Genomic DNA, 9,322 nt, shown 5'->3' with positions numbered 1-9,322 from the left:
TTCTGACGTGACTGAGCAGTCTTGAGATTCTCACGGATAATGCGGACTTGTTCTTCGGCATCTTGGATAATATCCGGACCGAAGAGTGGACGTTCCCCAGTTTCTGACCAGTTCAGAGGGGTTCGGCACTTTCGTCCATATAACACTTCGAAGGGGGCCATCTTCAGACTAGCTTGATAGCTATTATTATAAGAGAACTCAGCATACGGGAGAGATTCCTCCCATTTCTTGCCGAAGGAAATAACACAAGCTCGAAGCATGTCTTCGAGAACTTGGTTGACGCGTTCAACTTGCCCTTGCGATTGAGGATGAAACGCAGTACTGAATGACAGATGAGTTCCCATAGCTTCTTGGAAACTTGCCCAGAATCTTGAAGTGAATAAGCTGCCACGGTCTGAGCTGATAACCAATGGAATACCGTGGAGTGAAACAATCCTGGACATATAGAGCGTTGCCAACTGACTAGCAGTGATCGTTTCCTTTGACCGCCAGGAAATGTGCAACTTTGGAAAGCCGGTCAATGACGACAAGAATAGCATCATTACCTTTCTGTGATTTGGGAAATCCAGTGACGAAGTCCATCTCAACATGGTCCCATTTCCATTCAGGAATAGAGATAGGTTGCAGAGTTCCAGCAGGCCTTTGATGTTCTGCTTTGATACGACGGCAAACGTCACACTCAGCAACATAACGAGCAATGTCTTGCTTCATATTAGACCACCAGAATCTCTGACGGATGTCTTGGTACATCTTTGTACTACCAGGATGGATACATAGAGGCGTATCATGAGCTTCTTTCATAACTTCCTGTGTCATATCCAGGTTTTTCTCTGCACATGGCACCACTAGGCGGCCCTTGAAGTATAAGGTGCCATCTTCAGCAATAGTGAAGAATGAGGGCTTTCCTTCTGCGAGGTAGCGCTTAATCTTGTGGGCTTCAGAGTCATACTTCTGTAGCCTTTTGATGCTGTCCTCGAGATCTGGTTTAGCAACTAGGGTATTGAGGGAACCCTGGGTAACAACGTGGAGGTTCACCTTGCCAAACTCCTTAGGAGGGGGAGCGAGTGCACCCGGAGGAACAATATGGAGGTTCAGCTTCCTGAATTCTTCAACAAGCGAGGGCTGAACTTTGTGAACCTGGAGGTGGTTGCAGTAAGACTTGCGGCTCAAGGCATCAGCCATTACATTAGCCTTGCCTGGCGTATAGGAAATACCCAAGTCAAAGTCTGCAACAAGCTCCATCCATCTCTGTTGACGGAGGTTCAGATCTGGCTGAGTAAACAGATACTTCAGACTTTGGTGGTCAGTGAAGATCTCGCAACGATTACCGAGAAGGTAATGTCGCCACTGCTTCAGCGCATGAATGACAGCAGCAAGTTCGAGGTCGTGAACTGGGTAGTTCTCTTCGTGAGGGCGCAATTGCCGAGAGGCATAAGCAATCACTTTGCGGTCTTGCATTAGGACACAGCCTAATCCTTGACGGGAAGCGTCGCAGTAAATGACGAAGTCCTTCTTAGTATCAGGTGGAGCTAGAACTGGAGCAGAAGTCAACTTGTCTTTGAGTGCCTGGAAACTTTCCTGACATTTGTCTGTCCATTGGAACTTGACGCCCTTATGCAACAGGTTAGTCAGAGGCCTGGCGATCTTGGAGAAGTTCTCGACGAATCGACGGCAATAGCTGGCGAGACCGAGAAAACTTCTGACTTGCTTAACGTTCTTGGGAGGAGTCCAATCAAGAATAGCCTGAACTCGCTCGGGGTTGACGGCAATACCATCCTTAGAGATGACATGCCCAAGATAGGTTACTTCCGGTAGCCAGAATTCACATTTGGAGAACTTGGCATATAGTTGATGCTCTCGTAGCTTTTCCAGCACAAGTCGAAGATGTTCAGCATGTTCTTCTTCGTTCTTGGAAAATACCAGGATATCATCCAGATAAACCACGACGAACTTGTCGAGGTAATCCATGAATATATAGTTCATCAGACGAGAGAAGGTGGCTGGAGCATTGGTTAAACCGAAAGACATGACGGTGTACTCGTATGAACCATAGCGAGTCACGAAGGCGGTCTTTGGGATATCCTCTTCGCGAACACGGATCTGGTGGTAGCCCAACCTCAAGTCGAGCTTAGAGAACACTGACGAACCCGCCAGTTGATCATACAGATCATTGATCCGAGGAAGGGGGTATTTATTCTGAATGGTAGCTTGGTTTATAGGACGGTAGTCTTGAACTAACCGGTTTGTCCCATCCTTCTTCTTGACAAAGAGAGAAGGTGCTCCCCAAGGAGAGCAACTTGGGCGAATGAATCCTTTGCGAAGAGATTTGTCGATTTCCTCCTTAAGCTCAAGGAGTTCATGCGGCGGCATTTTGTAGGGTCGCTTGGCTATAGGAGTGGTGCCTGGTTTCAAGTCGATGATGAATTCGACAGCTCTAGCAGGGGGAATCCCTGGAAGTTCTTCAGGGAAGACGTCGAGGAATTCACGCACAACGGGAATGTTTTCAATGCCCTCGAGTGGTGCAGCATTCAATGCATTCAATGCATAGAGCCTTGCCTCGGCATTTTGCACCAGATGAGCTTGGTAAGCAACTATTTCATCTGAAGGGTGTAGCAGATGGACGGTCTTAGTGGCGCAAACTATAGAAGCAGTATGCGCTTTCAACCAATCCATACCCAAAATGAGGTCGATGTTAGACGACTTCAGGATAATGGGAGAGGCATAGAATTCCAGCCCTTCGATTTCCACGGGGACATCGATGCCAACCAAGGAGGTTTGACACTGTCCCACGGGGGTTTTGACCAATACAGAGGTGTTCATCTCCTCACATTTAACGTCGTGCTTGTATGCAAAATCTTCTGACATGAATGAATGCGATGCACCTGTATCAAATAAAACGGATGCTGGTACTGAATTTACGAGGAGTGTACCCATCACAGTAGCAGGCTGGTCTTGAGCTTCGTTGAGATCAACGTGGTTGGCATGAGCACGACCATAAGACTTAGCATTGTTGTTGCGGGGCTGGTTGTTACCACGGCCCGTTGCTGGAAGGGCCAGTTGATTCTGATTCTGATTGCAGTCCCTGGCACGGTGACCTGGTTGTCCACACTTGTAGCACAGACCATTATTGGGAGTGGGAACAGGAGCTTGGGATGGTGGAGCTGGAAGTCTTGACTGCCTAGATGGTGGTGGAGGCAGACGAGGTGCAGCATAGGTCTGCCTTGGGGCAGATGCATTTGGACGGTACATGCTGTTCGGGATCCATATCTTACGCTTCTGTGCGGGCGAGCCCGAAGATGAGCCCGTGTCACGGTTGCGCCTGTGAGAGCTCTGGTATTCCTGCAGACCAGTTTCGACATTGATGGCCTTGTTCACCAAGGTGGCGAAATCAGCAAAGTCATGCACTAGAAGTGCGAGCTTGATGTCAGCTTGAAGGCCATCACGGAACTTCTCCTGTCTGCGTGCATCAGTTGCAATGTCCTCTTCAGCATAGCGAGACAAGTCCAGAAACTCCCGCTGATAAGCTTCAACAGTTTTGTTGCCTTGGGTGAGGTTGCGGAACTCACGCTTCTTCCGGTCCATGACTCCTTGAGGAATGAAGCGGGCACGGAAAGCTGCTTGGAAGTCTGGCCATGTGATGATTGTTCCAGCTGGCAGAGTACGCCTGTGGCTGTCCCACCATTGAGCTGCGGGTCCCTTCAAGAAGAAGGAAGCAAAGGTGACATAGCTGGCAGGGGCTACATCAGCAGACTCCATCTCATAGGTGATGTCACGGAGCCAGTCATCAGCATCCAGAGGCTGAGTTGAGCTGCGGTAGATGGTTGGGTTGAGGCGTATGAAATCTTGAAGAGTCACTTGGGCTGGCTGCTGGTTCATATTGGGGCGAGGAAACTGAGCCATCATATTTTCCATGAACTGGCGGTTCAGTTCAAACTGTTGGATCATACCAGCCATGTACTCAGGTGGTGGTGGGGCATCGCCACCACGACCACGACCACCTGGTCTAACCATCCTGCTAATATATAACAGGGGTAGTTCAGCATTGAGAAATATTTGCAAAGACAAGAATCATTCATGATGAAACATGCATAACGAAAGGAGCACGATAGCTACTACATAGTAGTCGGCATAACTTACAAAAGGGGTCATGCATAGAGTTCAGTACACAGAGTTCAGTACATAGACTAAAACAACATAGGCGGCACACAGGCTCGCGGCGAATGCATCTAACACTACAAGCAAGCCTACATCAGTCCCAAGAGGTACTGTGGAGGTAATCGTAGCCCGACAGCTGGTAGTGAGGCAACGGATAGCCCTCCACGTCAGCAGACTGGGGGCCGCGGATACTCAGGTGTAGAGCCCGACGCTCAGGTGGCAGAAGAGGACCAAGTGCGGGAGAGTAGCCTCCCACCTCTGGCCAACCGACACCGTGGGGCATCACGGTCCTGGCTGGGTAGATCGCAGTACGCGGTACCTGTCCAGATCGGACAAAGGGGTGCAGCAGCGTCAGAGCACGGTAAAGGTGCTGACGGGTGGTGTACATCTCGTGGCGAAGAGCTCGGTTAGCTCGATCCAGCCCATCAGCATGCAGAACCAGGTTCTGATGGTAGAAGGGCTCTCGGGTGACAGTGGAGTAGGCAGCAGTATAGTATCCCTCCGCACCAACATCAGATGCGATAGCAATGTGCCTGAAAGGGGAGGTGTCCAACTCCCGATACTCTCCACGAAGACGTGTCAGAGCAGCATAGGCAGCATCGTGGACAGCCATATCGATGGTCACACCAACACCATGTGCGGTGTGCAGCACAGTAGTGGAGTCATACTCCCGCGAGTAGAGGTGGACGATGGCACGGTACTGCTCCTGGTTAAAGTCCTGGTACTCCTCGTAGACGGTGTACTCAGGGTGCCAGCGATAACCCAGATAGGTCATCATCTCAGCTAGCACAGCAGGTGATCCCGAGGCACCAATGGCCGTCGTGTGGCGAACGACCTGCCTCGTGGGTTCCATCTGAAAGCAAAGACGTTTCAAAGGAGTCAAATGACAGTGTGTGAATTGTTCAAAATACTATTCTAAGAAACAACTATGGCTTATCCAACTTTGGGGTGAATGTGGTCACGGGATCCTAGTGTTAGAGTTAGTAAATTCGTTTAACCCGAGTAGAAGAGAGTTCAGAGTCCCAGAGTAAAGGTCGAGGAGTAAAAGATCCTAGTACCACCCAATGGCGACGTGGGCCCGTAAGACACACAGCCATGTTAGTAAAAGTTTTGTAATGTCTAGACTCGACTTCGGCCAAGGAGTGTGGAAAGGGGGATTCCTACAGGCAGTCGGCTCTGATACCAACTTGTGACGCCCCCGATTTGACCGTACACTAATCATGCACGCAAATGTGTACGATCAAGATCAGGGACTCACGGGAAGATATCACAACACAACTCTACAACATAAATAAGTCATACAAGCATCATAATACAAGCCAGGGGCCTCGAGGGCTCGAATACAAGTGCTCGATCACAGACGAGTCAGCGGAAGCAACAATATCTGAGTACAGACATAAGTTAAACAAGTTTGCCTTAAGAAGGCTAGCACAAACTGGGATACAGATCGAACGAGGCGCAGGCCTCCTGCCTGGGATCCTCCTAACTACTCCTGGTCGTCGTCAGCGGCCTGCACGTAGTAGTAGGCACCTCCAGTGTCGTAGGTGTCGTCGTCGACGGTGGCGTCTGGCTCCTGGACTCCAACATCTGGTTGCGACAACCAGATAGAAAGGAAAGGGGGAAAAGAGGGAGAGAAGCAACCGTGAGTACTCATCCAAAGTACTCGCAAGCAAGGAGCTACACTACATATGCATGGGTATATGTGTAAAGGGGCATATCAGTGGACTGAACTGCAGAATGCCAGAATAAAAGGGGGATAGCTAGTCCTGTCGAAGACTACGCTTCTGGCCATCTCCATCTTGCAGCATGTAGAAGAGAGTAGATTGAAGTCCTCCAAGTAGCATCGCATAGCATAATCCTACCCGGCGATCCCCTCCTCGTCGCCCTGTTAGAGAGCGATCACCGGGTTGTATCTGGCACTTGGAAGGGTGTATTTTATTCAGTATCCAGTTCTAGTTGTCATAAGGTCAAGGTACAACTCCGGGTCGTCCTTTTACCGAGGGACACGGCTATTCGAATAGATAAACTTCCCTGCAGGGGTGCACCACATAACCCAACACGCTCGATCCCATTTGGCCGGACACACTTTTCTGGGTCATGCCCGGCCTCGTAAGATCAACACGTCGCAGCCCCACCTAGGCTCAACAGAGAGGTCAGCACGCCGGTCTAAACCTATGCGCGCAGGGGTCTGGGCCCATCGCCCTATGCACACCTGCACGTTGCGTACGCGGCCGGAAGCAGACCTAGCCCCTTAATACAAGCGCGAGCTTACGGTCCAATGCGGCGCGCGCCACTCAGTTGCTGACGTCAAAAGAGCTTCGGCTGATACCACGACGTCGGGATACCCATAACTACTCCCACGTAGATGGTTAGTGCGTATAGACCAAATGGCCAGACTCAGATCAAATACCAAGATCTCGTTAAGCGTGTTAAGTATCCGCGAACGCCGACCAGGGCCAGGCCCACCTCTCACCTAGGCGGTCTCAACCTGCCCTGTCACTCCGCCACAAAGATCCACTCGCGGGTACTCCTACGAGCCGACCCGACTTTAGTCATCACATGTGTCATGTATATAGTATATAAGTATATACCCGTGATCACCGCCCAGGTGATCACGGCCCGATAGTATAGCACAGCAGACGGACAAGAATGTAGGGCCACTGATGGAAAACTAGCATCCTATACTAAGCAGGTAGGATTGCAGGTAAAGGTAACAACAGTAGTAGCAAGGATAGGCTATGCATCAGGATAGGATATCGAAAAGCAGTAACATGCTACACTACTCTAATGCAAGCAGTATAGAGAAGAATAGGCGATATCTGGTGATCAAGGGGGGGGCTTGCCTGGTTGCTCTGGCAAGTAGGAGGGGTCGTCAACTCCGTAGTCGAACTGGGCAGCAGCAGTGTCGGTCTCGTAGTCTACCGGAGAGAAGAGGGGGAAGAAACAGTAAATACAATGCAAACATAAGCATGACGATGCGTGACATGACAATGAACAGTGCGAGGTGTGTCCTAACGCGACAGTAGGTGGTACCGGCGAAGGGGGGAACATCCGGGAAAGTATTCCCGATGTTTCGCGTTTTCGGACAGACGGACCGGAGGGGGAAAGTTGCTAGTTCGATAGGTTAGGGAGGTGTGGTGGACGAACGGACTGCGTATTCGGATTCGTCTCGTCGTTCTGAGCAACTTTCATGTTGAAAATATTTTAATCCGAGTTACGGATTAAAAGATATGATTTTCTAAAGATTTTATTAATTTCTGGAATTTAATTAATTATTTAATTTAATTCGAAATTTGGATTTATGACATCAGCATGATGTCATGCTGACATCAGCAGTCAACAGGGGTTGACTAAGTCAAACTGACATGTGGGTCCAGTGGGACCCACCTGTCATTCACTGTTTAGGTTAATTAGGGTTTAGCTAAATAATTACTGTTTAATTAAATTAAACAGGATTAATTAACTTAATTAATTTAGTTAATTAATTAATTCAAATTATTTTTATTTTCTTTATTTATTTATTTATTAATTTTTATTAATTAATTTATTCTTATTATTATTATTAATTTATTTTATTTATTATTTTATTTTTATCTTTATTTATTATTCTTATTAATTAATTTATTCTTCTTATTATTATTAATTTATTTATTATTATTATTTATTATTATTATTATTATTTTATTTTTTTTATATTTTTTTTGTATATTCGTTCTCTGGGCTGGGCCCCGTTTGTCATAGGCCCACGGGGTCGGGCCCAGTGGGCAGTGGCTCAGGTGGGGCGAGGCCCAGTGGGCAGTGGCTCAGGTGGGGCGAGGCCCACCTGGCAGTGGCCCAGAGGGGGCGATGCGGGTGCGGGTGCGGGTTACGGGCGCGGGAGAACCCGCGAGGGCTCGCGAGCTCACGGGGCGCTGGGCGCGCACGGCGCACGCCGGCGCCGGCGGCCAGGGCCAGGGGAGGCGGGGCTCCGACGAGGAGCGCGGCGGACGCGAGCCCGTCCGGAGCTCGGGCGCGGGGCGCACGGGGGAAAGGGGGGGCGCGCGGCGCGAGGCGAGGTCGAACAAGGCGCGGGCGAAGCGAGGCAGAGCCGGGGTGAGGGCACGACGGTGAGCGCGGTGCGTGGCCAGGCGCGGCGGGGGCACGTCTGGGCGCGCCGGAGCGCGAGCGGGGCGGCGGTGACCGAGAGGAGAGGGGGCGAGGGACAGAGAGAAGGGGCGAGGCGCGGCGGTGCTCACTGTGGCCGTAGGGGGTCTGGCAGTGGGGCGCGGGGAGGGTGACGGGGACGACGGGCGAGGCGGAGAAGGGGGAAGCAGGCCGGCGGGGGCGTGCTCCGGCGAGGGCGAGGCTTCGCGGGGTCGAGCGCGATGGCGACGGCCTCCTCCTCGATCCAGATCGGGGGAGGCAGAGGAGATATTTCGGGGGGGAATGGGGGTGGCTGTCGGTGGAGAGTGGGGGGGGGGGGTTGAGGGGATAAGGTGAGAGGGGGGCGCGGGGTGGGCCGGCCCATTCGGGCGGCTGGGGTTTGGCCTAGTTGGGCCAGGTCCAGTGGGGGGCTTTTGTTTTTTTTGTTTTGTTTTGCATTTTCTTTTATTTATTTTCTTTCACCTTCTAATCCATTTTAAAATACTTAGGCATTTTCTAAAAAGGAGTTTTCTCCACAATAATTAACAGTGTATTATTTGGCACCCACCGAACATTTTTGTTTAAATTTTTGAAAACTTTTATTTTCCACTTTAAATTTAATTGAAGTTTGGATTAGGAGTTTGAAAAGAAATGTGATTCCAATGTGATCAAGCCCTGTTTAGCAACATGATTAGCTTAATCACAGAGAGTTACTGTAGCATGATTCTCGGGGTGTTACAGCTGCCCTAGGATTTCCAGGGTCCGCGTAAATTGCCCAATTACACTGTTGATTTACCCCCCGAGTCATGGGTTGAAATCTATGAGATGGCAATGGAGATGCTGGATGTGGATGAGGCGGCATGCGCTAAATACTTCACCATGATGTTGGATGGAACGACACGCACATGGCTGAAAAGTTTGCCGGCTAACTCCATTGGGTCATGGGCCGAGTTGAAGGCCCGGTTTATAACGAACTTCAAGGACACGTGCAAACAACCCATGTCAATTGTGGATCTAGCCGCCTGTGTCCAAGAAGAAGGTGAAT

The sequence above is a fragment of the Triticum aestivum genome, chromosome 4D (genome assembly GCF_018294505.1).
Source record: "Triticum aestivum cultivar Chinese Spring chromosome 4D, IWGSC CS RefSeq v2.1, whole genome shotgun sequence".
Taxonomy (NCBI): domain Eukaryota; kingdom Viridiplantae; phylum Streptophyta; class Magnoliopsida; order Poales; family Poaceae; genus Triticum; species Triticum aestivum.
This window is presented reverse-complemented; position numbering follows the sequence as displayed.